Genomic DNA, 17091 nt, shown 5'->3' on the forward strand with positions numbered 1-17091 from the left:
TTCAGTTTCAAATGACCATAGGTTTTATCTCCAGAAGCTTTATTTGGTACGTCTTCAAATCTGCTTGCTCTTTTTTTAGATTGACTTTTCATTTTTTATGTAATGCAATTTTAAAATGTCTTCTTTTATTTTTAATCATTTCAAAAATATCTACTTTTAAATTTCTAGTCAATAGTTTCATTATGTGAACTTTTGGGTAGTCCAGTTGTGCTATTTGTGTGGTATACTGACTCTCGCTCATGGTGGGCTGTTGCTGTGAGAATTTTGTGGTCTGTGGTCTGGGGTTATGAACTCGTGTTGGGCCTAGGTTGTGGGAGCCCCACGTAGCCTAGGTGTGTCCCTTCAGAAGAGCACGGGCAGCACAGGACTCCTTTTATGGTAATGTCTTGGCTTTGTGGCCCTGAGGACCACAAAGGGGACTATAATTCAAACCCCCAAACTGGCAATGATGACAGTTTCACAGAGAAACTTTCTCACAGGAAGATCACCTCAAAGTTTTATGAAAATTGCTTCAATAAAAAAGACACATGCAGTAAGAATTATAAAAAGAGATTTCTCACTAAGGTTTTTGAGCACTTACATGCCATTCTCAATGTATTCCATGTATTAACTCGTTCCATTATCACAAAATCACTGAGCAAGCCACTGTGACTGCTCTCCTTGAACTTCCTTTGTTGTTGTTGTTGTTGTTGTTGTTGTTGTTGTTGTTGCTGTTGTTTCTCTTGGAGTGGGGGGCCGGGCGGGGAAGGGGGAGCCCTCATTTAACTGTCTTTAAGTAATTGAACTTGCCCAAGGTCGCTGGGAAACTAGTGGGCCAGGGACCCGAGCAGGGACAATGAGAATCCCGTACTGGGACTGTGCCTCTCACAGCAAAGGGGCTTTTCCGCTCTTGGGGTGCAGGGGACAGGTGTGAGCTCAGGAGCTGCTGGTGACCAAGGCTCCAGCCTGGAACAACCTACAGGAAGAGGAAACACAGATGGGGGAGGGAAACCTCTGACGGGGGTTGAGTCCCTAGTTTTAGTCCCTGGAATCCAGTAGCCCTCCTGCTCTTCTTGCAGTTTGGTTTCAGAGGCCAATAAGCATCCCTCCTTCTAGGCTGAAAGTTCACACAATAGAGAAGGTAACGGGCGGAGCTTGGAGCAGGTGTCTGGATTCGAATCCCGGCTCAGCCGCCACAGAACCCGGGCGGCCTAGGAAAGCTCCTCGCCCTCCTCTGTGTCACTCTGCTCGGGTAGTTGGGGCGGTGGGAGCGGTTCCTTCCCCGCTCCACTCTGGCCACGCAGCCCCAGTCGGTGCCAGGTGTGAAGCCAAGCGGCCTTCAGAGGCTCCCAAGCTGCTCCCAGGTGCGCACAAAACACTTAGCGCGGGCCTGGTACACGGTGGACACTCGCGATCCTGCCAAAGCCGATTCGGATCTGCTTTCTGTTGCCTCCGCCAAAGGAGAGTGGTCTGATGCAAACTTCACAGACAGCAGCAAAGCAGGGCAGTGTGGAGGGGCGGCTGGTCTTTGTTGTGTATTCTTAGAGCATTAAAGATATTTTAACATGGGCCGGGCGCGGTGGCTCACGCCTGTAATCCTAGCACTCTGGGAGGCCGAGGTGGGAGGATGGCTGGAGGTCAGGAGTTCGAGATCAGCCTGAGCAAGAGCGAGACCCCCGTCTCTACTAAAAATAGAAAGAAATGATCTGGACTACTAAAAATAATATATACAGAAAAAAATTAGCCAGGCATGGTGGTGCATGCCTGTAGGCCCGTATACTCAGGAGGCTGAGGCAGGAGGATCGGTTGAGCCCAGGAGTTTGAGATTGCTGTGAGCTAGGCTGAGGCCACAGCACTCTAGTCAAGGCAGTAGAGTGAGACTCTGTCTCCAAAAAATAAATAAATAAATAAATAATAAAAAATTTAACAGATACGTTAACATGGAAATGTGAAATTAGAATTGAGAAATATTTGTCCAGTTAATGTCACACTCGGGATCCTAATAATCTTCTCCTTCAAGACCGTGCGTTTGCCCGCGTGTTTACCTCTCTGCCCTCCCAAAGGCCGTCAAGGATTTAAAATCTAGGTATGTATTTTTATTGTGGTCAGACCATATGGTTTACCATTTTAACCATTTTTAAGTTTATGGTACAGTAGTGATAAAGACACCTACGTATATTTTTAAGTATTATACTAAATGCATCTCCGAGTTGGAAGACGAGGATGGGGGCTGTGATTGGAACTGCAACGCGGAGGAATTTCTGGAAGATTCGACGCGGTCGGCTGTGCAGCCTGAAGGTCGCCAGGGCTGCTGGGGAAGTGAGTGGCCTCAGGATGGGGGGGCCCTGCCAGAGGGGGTGCACCCCGCTACTCCAGCTGCAGGCACACAATCGCCCCCTAAGTACAGGGCGGGGGCTAGAAAGACCCCTAGGCCAGAGGGGAGGGGGAGTTGTCCCTTCAAGCAGGGCGTAGCTTTAAAGAAAAGAGTGTCCCAGCCCCTTCCTTGACCTCCGCACTGCGGGGGGACCCCGGCCCCTTTCTGCGCCCAAGAGGGAGCCCCTCAGGGGTGAATCCCCCTCAGCTCATTCTGAGTGCTCTTCCATTTTATAAAAATACCCCATTTCGCATATCGGTTTATCTGCTGATATGCATATTTGGGTGGTTTTCAGTTTGGGACAATGATGAACAAAGCTGCTGTGGATATTTCTGTATGAGGTTTTGTGTGGACTTACGCTCTCATTTCTATCGGGTGAGTACCTAGGAATCGAATGACTCTGCCTTACAGGGATGCATGCTCACTTTTTAAGAAATTGGCAAGCAGTTTTCCAGAGTGGTAGCACCATTTCGCATTCCAACTTTTTCCATTTCCTCCACATCTTTGTCAACATTTCGTATTGTCAGTCTTTCATTTTAGTCATTTTAATGGATCTGTAGTGCTAGTTCGTTGTGGGTTTAAATTTGCATTTCCCCATGACTAATGATATTGAGCTTCTTTTCATGTCTTTATTGGACATTCACAAACCTTTTCTGAAGTGTCTGTTCTAGTCTGTTGCCCATTTTTTTAAAAACTGGGAAGATTGGCTTATTAAAATTTAGGAGCTCTTTATATATTCCAGATGCAAGTTTTTTGTAAGACAAATATATGGCAAAAGGTCTCTAATTTTTTGGCTTGCCTTTTTATTTTTGCAATAGTCTCAAAGAACAGAAGTTTTTCACTATTATAGAATTCAACTTCTTTTTTTTTTATTGTTGATATTCTTTTAGTTCTAAGAAATCTTTGCCTCCCACAAGATAAAAGTTTTTCCTATGTTTTATAGTTTTAGTTTTTATGTGTAGGTTTATGATCAATTTCAAGTTAATTTTTTATTTTTGTGTCAAGAAAATGTTGATGTTTCCCTTGGGATGTCCAGTTGTTCTAGAACCATTTTTTTAAATTTTTAAAAATATGTTTATCGTGGTACAGTATACATAACTTAAAAATTATTTAACCATTTTTATTTTTTTAAGAGACAAGGTCTCACTCTGTTGCCCAGGCTGGAGTAGAGTGGCATGATCACAGCTCACTGTGGCCTCCAACTCCTGGCCTCAAGCAATCCTCCCACCTTGGCCTCCCAAAGTGCTGAGATTGCGGGCGTGAGCCACTGTGCCCGGCCATTTTAACCATTTTTCAGTGTGTGATTCAGTGCCATTTAGTATATTCACATTGCCGTGCAACCATCACCACTGTACACATCCACAGCTTTTTCATCATCCCATCCACCCACTAAACAATAATTCCCCCATTTCTTTTCCCCTCAGCCACTTGTAACCACAGTTCTACTCTCTGTCTCTAGGTATTTCACTATTCTAGGAACCTCACAGCACCGTTTTTTAAAAGACTTGTCATTGAATTGCCTTTGCACCTCTGTTAAAAACCAGCTGACTACTGCATCGGTCTATTTCTGGACTCTCTATTATTTTCCTTTGATCTATATCTATATACTTTTTTCAAGGTCTATATATACACACACACTGTTTAATTTCTGTATCTTTACAGCAAGTCTTGAAATCAGATAGTATAAGTCCTATAACTTTGTTCTTTTTAAATTTTGTTGGCTATTCTAGGTCATTTTCATTTCTATATAAATTTAAGAATCAGCTTGTTGATTTCTACCCCAGAAAATAGCCTGCTGGGAATTTCACTGGATATTGCATTGAATCTGTAAATACTTTGAGAGAATGGACATCTTAACAATATTGAATTTCCCAATATATAAACGTGGGATATTCCCTCATTTATTTTGGTTTACTTTAACTTATCTCAGCAAGGCTTAGTAGTTTTCAATGTAGCATTCTTACATATTTTTGCTAAATTTATTTGTAAGAATTGTGTTATTTCATATATTGCAAAGAAAATTTTTAATTTCATTTATTTTTAATTTTAATTTTATTTTCTAATTGTTGATAGTATAAGAAAATACAACTGATTTTTGTACATAAAAATTTTAGCCTGTGACCTTGTTAAATTTTTTTAGTTTTAGTAGCTTTTTTATAGATTTCTTAGGATTTTCTACATAAATAATCAAGTCATTGGCAAATGAAGACAATTTAACTTCCATCTTTTGAATTTTTCTATCTTTTATTTCTTTTTCTTGCCTTATTGCAACAGCTAGGACCATGAGTATGGTGTTATATAGAAGTAGTAAGAGCAAGTGCCCTTACTTTGCTCTCAATCATAGGGGAAAGTGTTTGATATTTCACCATTAAGTACAGAATGATATCTGAAGGGCTTTTGTAGATTGCCATTATCAGATTTAGAAAGTTCTCCTCTAGTCCTAATGAGTGCATGTCTGACCCTCTTCAGGAAGTTTCTGAAAACTTACTCAGTGCCTCTACTTACATCTTATTAGCCAAAACTGGGTCTGGCCACAATGGGGGCTAGGACATTTAGTTCTTTCTTAGCTGGGTGCATACTGCCCCTATAAAATCTGGCCTCTTTTAACAAGGAAGAAGGCAGATTGCGCATTAGAATAGGCAGCTAGCACTCTGCAATACTGGGCATACAATTCTAGATTAACAATTATTTACACTCCACATTTTTAATTTACTATTCTCTTGTCGCCTGGGTTCTGTTGTTGCCATCAAAACAAATGTTAATCTAATTGTCATTCTTTCTGTAGATGATTTGTTCTTTCTGGTTTCTTTTAAGACCCTGTTGTCTTTAATATATTCAGTTTCAATAGGATGTGCTAGGTGTTGTTTTAGTTCTACTTATCTTGTTCAGGATTGTTATGATCCCTGAATCTGAGGATTTATGTCTTTCATGAAATCTGGAAATTCTCTGCTATTCTCTTCTTGAATATTGTATCTCCTCAATATCTCCTATTAAAAACACAAGACCTCAGGGATGAACCTTGGAAACATTATGTGAAGTGAAATAAGCCAGACCAAGGGACAAATATATGATTCCACTTATCTGAGATATCTAGGGTAGGCAAATTCACAGGGCAGAAAGCAGAATAGAGGTTATCAAGAGATGGGGGGAGGGAATAATATGCCGTTACTGTTTAATGGATACAGAGTTTCTGTTTGGGATTATGAAAAAGTTCTGGAGATGGATAGATAGTCACAATGGTTCCACAACATTCTGAATATACTTCATGAAGTTTTAAAGTGTGAAATTTAAAAAAGATTTAAAATTTTTAAAATATATTAGACCTTCTCATTCTAACTTCTGCTCATCTCCTAAGCTGTCTACTCTGTATTCTGGATCATTTCTTCAGTCTCATCTTCTAGTTCAGTAATTCTTTTGTTGTCTCTAATCTGCTATTTAACCTGCCCACTGAAATGTCCGTCATCTATTATTCACAATAGCCAAGATATGGAATCAACCTAGGTGTCCATCAATAGATGAATGGATAAAGAAAATGTGGTATAAATGCACCATGGAATACTATGCAGACTTTAAAAAGAAGGAAATCCTGTTATGTTTGACAACACAGATGAACCTGAGGAACATAATGTTGAGTGAAGCAAGCCATGCACATACAGACAAACACCGCATGATCTCACATATATGTGGAATCTAAAAGAGTTGAACTCGTAGAATTAGAGAGTAAAATGGTGGTTACCAGGGGCTGGGAGCAGAGGGGCAGAGATTGGTCAAGGAAGTCAAAATTTCAGTTAGATAGGAAAAGTAAGTTCAAGAGCTCTATTGTACATCATGGTTGACTATAGTTCATAAAAATGTATACTGGAAAATTGCTAAGAAAGTAGATTTTAAGTGTTCTTACCACAAAAAAGTATGTGAAGTAATGCATATGTTGATTAGCTCAATTTAGCCATTATACAATGTGTACCTTCTTTTTTTTTTTTTTTCTTTTTAGAGACAGGGTCTCGCTATGTTGCCCAAGCTGGTCTTTAACTCCTGGCCTCAAGTGATCCTCCTGCTTTGGCCTCCCAAAGTGCTGGGATTACAGGCATGAGCCACCACACCCAGCCTGATATTTTAAAACATGTTGTACATGACAAATATATACAATTTTCAGTTGTCAATTAAAAAAAAACAGTCAAAAAGAAAAGATAAATATCTCCCAAAGAAATAATTAAACTGAGAGCAACAGTGACAGTTAAGAAAGAGGGTTAAGAATAACCTTTCACTCAGAACTATAGTTCTCATTCATTTAAGAATGAGATTGATGAAAAAATATTTTCAGAAGAGGAAAAGAAAAGTAGCTATAATGCCAGCTACTTTGGAGGCTGAGGTGGGAGGATCACCTGAGCCCAGGAGTTTGAGGCTACAGTAAGCTATGATCATGCCACTGCACTTCCAGCCTGGGCAAGAGTGTGACCCCCATCTCAGCAGTCAATTTTTTGTCTTTTTTGACATTATAGTTTATTCCTTTTCAAATCTATCAGATTCTTTCTTTTCTTTGTTCTTATCTTTTCTGATAGTTTCTCATTCCGTGTTCATTTTATAATTGCATCTTTTATCTCTGTGAACATTTTAAGCATACTTACATGTTTTGGGACTTTAGATTGTGATCTCATGTTTGGCTAATCGTAATCTGGAGAACCTGGAGAGTGGATGGCAAACTCCTCCAGAGGGGATTTGCATCTGCTCCTGCCAGGTGCCCCAGTGTTGCCAACCTACAACCACTTCAACTCAATTCTAAACCACCCAGGTAATCTGTAATCTGTATTTAAACCCCACACCCATGTGAAGATAAATTTAGATGTATAAATTCTCAGAGGAGATTTGATTTCTATCTGGTGGTAAAGTCATTACAAAATCTTTCATTTCTCTTTCCTGGAAAGTAGGTTTTTTCTAATCTTTCTAGCCTCTTACTGAGACTGTGGATCTTCAAAAGTCCTGATTTTATGTGAGAATCTCATTTCCAGCTTCTTATATTGCATAGGCCTAAGTCCTTGTCTCGCCTTGTACACCCTCTTGAAACCCAGGGTTCGAGTTCCCGGGATTGACAGTGCCCCAAATTTCATGCACATTTACCGTGTTGGTTTCAGTTTCCTCTTCATTTTGTGTCTCTGGGGATATCCTTACTTTTTTTTTTCAAGTTCAGCTATGCATATAAAAGAATGCTTATTGTATTTTAATCAGCATTTCCAAATGTTTTGCAATAGATGGGTTTTAGATTATATTGTTGGAAATCTGCTTTTCTTATTCAGCCACAGCACTCAGCACATATAAATGCTTAATGATTTCTTGCTGGCTACATAATAAATGCATCCATAAATGAACTGAATAACATTCAGCATTTGAAAACATTTATTACATACACACAGCCACCCCTAAAGTGGAGACATTGGGGACATAGCGGTGATCAAATGGATCCCACTTGGTCAACCACATCCTGTCATTCACTGAGGATTTTGGCATCCGGATCACAGGTTACCTGCTCACCCCAAGTTCTGACGTCATCCACGTCCCTCCACGTGATCACCCTGTGGCCTCTCAGCTCCTGGATGTCTCTCCGACTGTAAAAGCCTGGGTTCAGGTGCAGATTTCAGACCCATGTGTGGCTAGTTTGAGCAGAAAGAGATTTAATACAGTGAATCGGTACCTACAAAATCACTGGAAGAACTAAAAGAGAAATGTCCAATCTGAGCTTCTAGAAAATACACCCTCTCTGAATCAACACCGTAGAACGAGTCCCCTGGGGAGTCACTCTCTCTGCCACAGTCAGAGAACTGAGGAGTCAGGAAGCTGATGCCCCAGCTGCTGGCTCCAGACAGACCATGTCTCCCAGCCAAGGCCTCTATTTCCCCAACCCCCTTTTGCATCTAGGTACAGTCGTGTCACTGAGTTCTGGAATCCATTTGGGCAGAAATGATGTGTACCACTCCTAACCCTGACCCATAAAAATGCCCTGCTCGGTCCTGCGTGCTCTTTCTTCACCCTCCTGCTGGCTGGCTGTGGACCTCCAGGATGCCCTACAGCCGACATACAAAATGGCAGTGGTCCCTGTAAGGCTGGTGGCGGGCACCCCTCCCCTCCCTAATGGAAAAAGAAGAAGCCCACGACCTGCCAAGGACAATGCCTGCAAGGCCCAGCTAAGTTAAAGGACGGCCACACCTGGATGGTTACCCTGATAAGAGTCTCGGTTCCTGGAGTCCACACATACCACCGGCTCCTCCTATTTCTCAATACCCGCCCTAAAACTGCAAGGGACAATTCCTTGTTCTCCCCACCATAAATCTTCCTGCCAAAGAAACCCCTATCCCCATCCCTAAAAACATATATAAACCCACTCAGACTTCTGGGCGATCTGACTTCCCGGGTCTCTCTCTCTTGGGGCCCGTGAACCTCGCCCGGGAGCGCCCCAATAAAGCCTCGTTGCTTACCCCTTTCAACTCTGCTCGTCTTTCTTTCTCTGGCACTGGTCTATCCAAAAACCTTACAGTCCCTAAATTACTATGTGGAGTAGAGAACCCCTCCATCCTCACCCGCATAGCAAGCTGGACTTTCTGTTAGCAAGAAATAGACATCTATTATATTAATCCACTGAAATGTGGGCTTGTGTGTCAGAGTCGCTGGTCTTACCTCAGCTGACGCAGGAGGGGAGCTCCAGGGGCCTCTGCTGGGCTTCCCACCTCGAGAGCCCTGGCCTGAGTCAGCAGGTAGCGTGTGCACCCGCCCGCCAGATGCTCAAAACATCTATTCAAATGAGACAATATGCTTGAGAACTGGGGAAATTAACATAAGATAGATCCACACATACCTACTGTGTCCACGGTGAGATGGGCTGTAACCCAAATCCATGCCTCACCTGACATCCAAAGCCCCCTCTGACTACTGAACTATGGAGGCATCAGAGTGTCCGGGAAGTGGCCTCAGCTTAGAGCCAGTGCCCAGCAATCCCTGAAAGCCTGGGGTGTCCCTTCCCCCAGAGCGCGGCCATCCTGGCCAGCAGCTGCACCTCCCTTCGGGGGAGGCTGTCTTCACAGCGCAGCCTTGGGTGTTTCCGCCGGATCCAGCAGAGGGCTCCAGGTCTGGGAATGACTCACATCCAGGAATTGCAAGAGGAATTTCAGCTCCTCTGCACTGTGACCGAGTCCGGGCCATAATCCTGAGACCCAGGGTTTTCCACCAGCTCCACCCCTTCACCCCCGTGCTGCCCTCTGCTTTTGTCCTAGAGGGTGGCCCCATGGAAAATGAGCCAAGGTTCTCTGGGGCCACACCACTCAGCTTGCCCACCCTGGGGACCTCACCTGCCTGGCCAGCCGCATGGCCTCTGCCATCCCGGATCTCTGCCCTTTGTTTCTAGGCAGCATCGCCCCATCCTCCCCACCTACGGCAGCCAGGCTCTCCAGAGCCTCGCATGGGGGTCGTCACCCCTCCCCACTCCACAATGTACCCCTTAATGTCTTGGGGAGGCGTGTCCTTCAGGCCCTCTCACAGGACAATGAGAGGACAGCTGAGTGGGTGGAGCACAGTACACTCCTGTGTCCCTCAGCCCTGAAGTGCCTTTTTCTCCATTAAACCAAGGAGTTTCCAGTATGTCACCTTCTTTCCCATGGGCTTCACGAGCCCTGGTTTTAGCTCCCGGGCATCCCACCAGCCCCACCAGCCCCACCAGCCCTAATCCAGGACCCGTGGTCATTGTGTCAGTTCTGCCTTGATTTAGGACCATCTTCCCCCAGTATCCATTCCTCTGGACTTGGCTGAATGAGATTTGCAAAAAGGCACGATTGTTTTGGCGTCTCTGACTTCTCTTCCTGGGTTTACTTTAAATGGCCCCTGCCCTGCCCTGGAAACCGGACCACGGGTTCACCCCACAGCCCTCACGCTCCTCTAGCCCGTGGGCCATGTGACAGCAGCTGCCCCTCTGCCCACCACGGCCACATCCACACTGGGCTCTGCCTTGGGGGTCCCAGCTGCCACAGACGCCAGGTCTGGAGGCCACTCTCTGCGGCCGCGTCGGGGCCTAGATCTGCCTGAAAAGAGCCTCCTCTGAGCCCTGTCTCATTCCTTGAACACTGGAAAAGAAGCTGCGCGGGGCAGAACTTCCTCCCGGGAAGAAATTAGCATTTCTGATAACATTTTTACTCAATTTTCTATAATTTTGTGAGCTATAAGGATGGTAGGACTTGTTTGTTAAACCACACCTGCAGGTCCTCAATTTACTTAACAGATCACTTGAGTCTGAGTCTACGTCTGCTGGCTTGTCTCTGATTAACAGACTTCCCCTCATCTTAACTTAAAACGGTCCAAGCCTTTAGACAAAGCTTCCCTTCTTTAGCCAACTACAAATCAAAGAATCTTTAAACCCGCCTATGACATGTAATCCCTGCTTGGAGATATCCTCCCTTTTCAGGCCAAACCAGTGCACGCCTTCCATGTATTGATTTACGACTTTATGTGTAATTCCTGCCTCCCTCTCCATTCCAGTAGGTTCCATGAGAACCTCCCAGTTGGTACCTGCCACTCTGGTGAGGCCAAGCACCCCCAGCTGGGACCCGCAGAGCCCTTCTGGAATTGGGACCATCCTCAGGGTGGCTGAGGGGGAGGAAATGCAGCTTGGGTAGGGGCCTCGGGTGTCCCGGGTCCCCAGGTCAGCAGGTCCCATGAGCTGCTGCAGAATTCCTCCACGTGGGCCCCGTGGGCACAGTAAAGCAGCTCAGCCACCCCGCCCTGCCCACGCAGAGCCCTCTCCTGCCCCCCCGTCCAAGGTGCAGAGGGACAAGGCTGGTGCCCCTCATTGCAAGGCTGGCTGTGGGCATTAGTCCCAAATTAGCCGAGCCCCAGGCATCCAGAGCCACTTCCCAAGCCCCAGCATGCTCTCTCCAACTGGGGCTCTGTCAGTAAAGAAAAAGAACTCACATTTCCAAAGGCGAGGACAGCCCGCAGCGCTCGCCTTTGAACAAACATAGCTGGCAGCGCACCACCCCTCCTCCGGGCCGAGGTCAGGGCTGGGCCCATGCAGCTGTCACGTGGGCACACGCGGGAGGGGGCACAACCCAGGCGGAAAGTGCCACCATCTGCATAACATTATAACCCCAGGCTCTTCTTGGGAATAATGGGCAGGTCCTGGGGTAGTTTCCAGCTTGTAGTTGAAAGAGAAGAAAATGCTTTTTTGGTTGATTCCTTTTAAACTCCAATTCACAGCGCCAACCAGCTGTGATAGCTCCAATTACAGATTCAAAGATTTCTGGGCCACAGAAAAGCTTTCCGTCCTGGCTCATACTGAAGCACTGGCAGCCCCCGCCCCCATGTGCCGGCACGGAAACCGTGTCGGATTGTCACTTTGGGAGACCAGCCCCTCCCGCTGCCTGCAGGTCAGCGCGCCTGGGCTCGGCTCACCCCCACCCCACCCCTAGGAGTCCCTGCCCCTCTGGCTTTGCTCCCACTCGGCCCCCGTGACTTGGAGCTTTCATGTTTCATCAGGAAAGTTCCAGCTCCCCAGCCAGAGCCGGGCCTCGGTGGAGGTCGAGTCCCGACTGCACACTCTGCCCCCAGAGGCCCTTCCAGAGCCCTGTCCACCTTCCCACTGGCTCCAGGGTCCCTGACCAGGGGACACCCTCCCCATTAGGGAGCCCAGGTGCTGCTCTTCCTGGGAACAGGTATCCCTGCCCTGAGCTTGTGAGGGAACCCAAGGCCAAGCGGGGAGCCGCCCTGTGAGAGAAACCCCCGAGAGACCTGCCCTAGAGGAGTTGCCCAGGGCAGGGGCTGCTGAAGGGGGATGCCCTGGGCGGGCCAGTTACTGCACTGACCTCTGACCTCAGGGTGTGTGGCCACATCAAGTAAAATGCCCACCTATCCCCCCTCTGCGGTGCCCTCTCTTACACTGAGAAGAGCATTTGTCATTTCCACGTGACAGTTCAACAGACTGGAAACTGTAGGGGCTAAGGGAAAACTTCCTCTTCACCCCCGGAAGGTTCACTGAAAATCAACGGACAAGAGGCAGATCAGTAAGAGAAAAGGCATATGAATTTATCAAAGTGTACAGGGAGGACCACAGAGTGATGACTCCAACCCTTTTTTTTTTTTTTTGAGACAGAGTCTCACTTTGTTGCCCGGGCTAGAGTGAGTGCCATGGCGTCAGCCTAGCTCACAGCAACCTCAAATTCCTGGGCTTAAGCGATCCTACTGCCTCAGCCTCCCGAGTAGCTGGGACTACAGGCATGCACCACCATGCCCGGCTAATTTTTTCTATATATATTTTTAGTTGTCCGGATAATTTTTATTTCTAATTTTAGTAGAGACGGGGTCTTGCTCAGGCTGGTCTCGAACTCCTGACCTCAAGCGATCCACCCGCCTTGGCCTCCCAGAGGGCTAGGATTACAGGCGTGAGCCACCGTGCCCGGCCGACTCCAACCCCTTAATGGGTCTCAGAAGCTGATATACCACCTTGAGGTTACAGAAAGGGACCCACAGAGCCTTGCTCAGGCTGGGAGCATAGCCAAAACCAGGTTACAGTGGTAAATTAGGTTATAGGGACAAGACAGGTTACTGGAGGGAGAGGAGGCCTGGCTAGCAGAGATAAGAACAGGTGCACTCAGCAGGGGGTGGTAATCCCAGCACTCTGGGAGGCCTAGGCGGGAGGACAGCTTGAGGCCAGGAGTTTGAGACCAGCCTGAGCAAGAGCGAGATCCTGTCTCTACTCAAAAATAGAAAAATTAGCTGGGAGTGGTGGTCCCAGCTACTCGAGTACTCCAGAGGCTGAGGCAGGAGGATCACTTGAGCCCAGGAGTTGGAGGTTGCAGTGAGCTGTAACGATGCCACTATACTCTAGCCCCAGCAAAGAATGAGAGTCTGTCTCAAAAAAAAAAAAAAAAACGGGGGAGGAAGGGAATGGAATAACCAGAAAAGAACAAATTTAAATATATTGTTCCATACCTTCTTGAATCAGTCTCTTGGTCCCGATTGCACTCTTAGATGGGTTTGGTTCAACAGCTGTGTCCCATTCCAAGAGGTGCATTGCACATGTGCCAGGCCTCTATATATGATGCAGTAAAGGTCAGACACATTCTTTGAAAAAACACAGCAAAAGAATGGAAAAGTTAAGGTCTAGAACGAAATTCAATGATGTGGCTGCACAATAAAGTGAAGATAAAATCATGCAAGGGGGAAACTTGGGTTGGATGACCGGAGAGCCCATGGTGGCACCTTTTCAAGAAGCAGTATTTGCCTCGCCTGTGAGTGGGGTGAATAAATGTTTTTACAGACCTGCCAGCTAAGACAAAATTTGGATGTCATATTATTATGGTTAAAGGCAGAAAATAAACCACATAAAAGACTGGGAAAAAAATAAATCAGGTAGAGAGAAAGGTAAATGTTTCAGTTTTGTATACTTTACCCAATTGCTGTAAGCTATAAATAGTTTAAGAGAAAAAAGTTTTCTTGACTCTGGAAAACAAAACATAAAACGAATCATCAAACAAAAAAAAGAGAGAGAAAAACAAAAGGAAAAAAAGAAAAAAAAAAGAATCATCAATGTTTCAAACAAAAAGTCATTAAAAAATCATTTCGGTCCTCTCTCGCTTCAGCACCACGCAATTAATTCTTGCTCTGCTTGATGCAGGGTTTGCAGTCTCCATGAACCCATCTTTTTTTTTTTTTATTAGTGTTCTGGAATTTTTTTTTACCTGGTCCAATGGTATGATCTTCAAAGCTATCAGAAACCTGAATTTTATATTTCCTGAGGGGAAAAAAAGAAAAGAGGAAAAAAACAAACAAACCTGAATTCAAAGGTACTTATCAGGGTCCTTTTCATGAATTTCCTTGAAAAAGAAGCAAATTTTGGACTGTAGCTGATTATAAACTGCTTTTTGAGAAGAATCAAAGTAAAACAATAATTGTCTGTAGATAACAAAAGACTTAGAATAGCCATGATTAAAAATCCGATTGACAAAGAAATTTGGTTATTTCTGTGGCATACAACAATTTTACATAATAATCATAATTATGACTGATAACATACTAAGACATAACAGAATTTTAGGAATCTCATACAATTTTGGAACACATTAATAACACATTTATATAAATATAACTCAAAGAAAGGTAAACGCCATTTCTCATCTGGCAATGTTCCACATATGATTTTTACATACCAAATAAGCCTAATATATCTTTCTTGGACTTCCAAGGGTTATTTTTGGAATGTCCAATAGTTATGAGGTCAAAAAGATTTAATTTTAAAATCTGAAATTTGATTTTGGGAAACTTGTCAAATATCAAAGGTTTAAAACAATAGTGAAATTAAAAACACTGGTCTGAGTGCAGTGGTGCTTACAACTAACTCATCACAACCAGTCACAGATTTCGTTGTCCCTTCTCCACTCCCACTGCTTCACTTGACTGGCCTAAAAAATATAACAAAAATAAAATAAGAAAGGTTTAGGCCGGGCGCGGTGGCTCACGCCTGTAATCCTAGCACTCTGGGAGGCCGAGGTGGGTGGATCGCTCGAGGTCAGGAGTTCGAGACCAGCCTGAGCAAGAGCGAGACCCCGTCTCTACTAAAAAAATAGAAAGAAATTATCTGGCCAACTAAAATATATATAGAAAAAATTAGCCAGGCATGGTGGCACATGCCTGTAGTCCTAGCTACTCGGGAGGCTGAGGCAGTAGGATCACTGAAGCCCAGGAGTTTGAGGTTGCTGTGAGCTAGGCTGACGCCATGGCACTCACTCTAGCGTGGGCAACAAAGCGAGACTCTTGTCTCAAAAAAAAAAAAAAAAAGGTTTAAAACACTTGATCAAAATAGATTTTTACACAGGTCAGTGTAAAATAATAGTCATTTTAAATAATATTCATTTAACCAAAGTGATAAGTGATAAAAGACTGCAAAAAGCAAAAATCTTCACTCTTTGCTAGAGAGGAGGCTCAGTTTTCCAAGCAATCAAAAGACCTAATAAAGACAGGATGAAAAATTAGCTAGGTGTGGTACTACACACCTGTGGCCCCAGCTACGTGGGAGGCCGAGGTGGGAGGATCATTTGAGTTTAGGAGTTGGATGCTGCAGTGAGCTATGATCACACCACTGCACTCAAGCCTGGGGCAGCAAACAAGACCCCCATCTCTGGAAAAATTTTTACAAATAAATAAATAAAGACAGTATAAGGAAAACTCTCCCCCCTTTTCCGTTGTTGCTTACTCAAAGGGTGGACAAAAATCTTTTACCATCTCTTACTAACACCACAGAAAACTCCTGTTGAGAAGAGAAAACCAAAGACAAATACAAAGGGAAAGATAATTTCTGAGGGGAAAGGATCGGGCAATATGATATTCATACCAAAAAGTACACCAGAGTGGCTACACTCAAGATTAATCACATAAATCTTTTCCTCCCATTAATCAAGATTTTGGAGAGGAAAAAGACAAAAACAGTGATTTTTACTGTCTGTGCGACTGGATCCCACGGAGAGGCCAGGAGCCTGGCTGGTGAGACTTTATTATGCTCCCACCAGCCCATCGGGGCCTGGGTTGACTGCAGCTCCCAGAAGAGCAGGGTGGCTTGGGTTTTCCTACCAACTATGCCAACACTGTAGGGCCAGGGAAAAACCTCTCCTTTACCCTCTGAAGGTTCACTGAGAATCAACTGACAAAAGGCAGATTAACAAAAGGCATAGGGATGAATTTATTAACAGGCACGGGGCAAGCCACAGAGTGACTACCCCAAGCCCCACGGAGATCAGACCTTTATATACCATCTTGAGGTTACAGAAAGAGTGGGGGCTCCTACGGTGGCAAAACAGGCTGGGGGGAGGTGGCTTGGCTAGAAAAGGTGGCCTTCTTATACGGATGGAACCTCACAGGTAGCAGCCCTCAGAGAGAATCATGATCAATGTTCCTTCCAGACCTATGAACGCGTCAGACTCTCAGTTCGTCTTTTCTGAACCAGACACGGGAAGGCGCCAGAGAAAGCCCGGCTGCAGCAAGGCAGATTTCCTCTGCAGAGGCAAATCCCCAGCAAAAGATGGCTAGTTAGCTATTCTCGCTTCTCCATCCCCTCGGAGTACCCATCTTGAACGACGTCAAGGAAATATATTTTGGGGTGAAATATTTTGGTTTCCTTCAAGACCAAAAAGGTTAAGTCCACGGTTGTCCAGCGATGGGGCTATAGGACCCGGCCATGTTGTCTTCAGACGGGTCCTTCCCCCTCGTGTAACCCTGAGACAGACCAGATCCCACACACACCACACACACGCCACACGCACCCCACATACACACCACATGCACCCCCCCACACACACCACACACACACCACACACACCCCCCACACGCCACATACACCCCCCCCACACACACACCACACACACCCCACATACACACCACATGCACCCCCCACACACCACACACACACCACACACCACACACACACCACACACACCCCCACACCCCCCACACACACACCACACACCACACACACCTCACACACACCCCACATACACCCCACATACCCCCCCACACCACACACACACCACACACAGCCCCCACACACGCCACACACACACCACACACACACCACATGCACCCCCCACACACACACCACACACACACCACATGCACCCCCCACACACCACACACACACACCACACACCACACGCACCTCACACACACCCCACATACACCCCACATACCCCCCCACACCACACACACACCACACACAG

The 17091-nt window shown here is 45.5% G+C and overlaps 2 long non-coding RNA genes across 3 annotated transcripts; one reads left to right on the forward strand and one right to left on the reverse strand.

Annotated features, from left to right (window-relative positions):
- Nucleotides 1-876: 876 nt before the first annotated feature.
- LOC123640349 lies at nt 877-11366 on the reverse strand. Of its 2 annotated transcripts, none has more exons than XR_006735952.1 (4): nt 11300-11366; nt 9020-9133; nt 7872-7998; nt 877-955 (listed from the first exon to the last, which is right to left on the reverse strand). It is a non-coding gene; the product is annotated as an uncharacterized LOC123640349 (long non-coding RNA). The 2 variants fall into 2 exon arrangements; XR_006735953.1 differs by lacking the exon at nt 11300-11366 and adding an exon at nt 9246-9257.
- Nucleotides 2198-7852, forward strand: LOC123640350. The gene is made up of 3 exons (XR_006735954.1): nt 2198-2298; nt 2649-2728; nt 7762-7852. It is a non-coding gene; the product is annotated as an uncharacterized LOC123640350 (long non-coding RNA).
- Nucleotides 11367-17091: the final 5725 nt, after the last annotated feature.

Source organism: Lemur catta, chromosome 6 (genome assembly GCF_020740605.2).
Source record: "Lemur catta isolate mLemCat1 chromosome 6, mLemCat1.pri, whole genome shotgun sequence".
Taxonomy (NCBI): Eukaryota; Metazoa; Chordata; class Mammalia; order Primates; family Lemuridae; genus Lemur; species Lemur catta.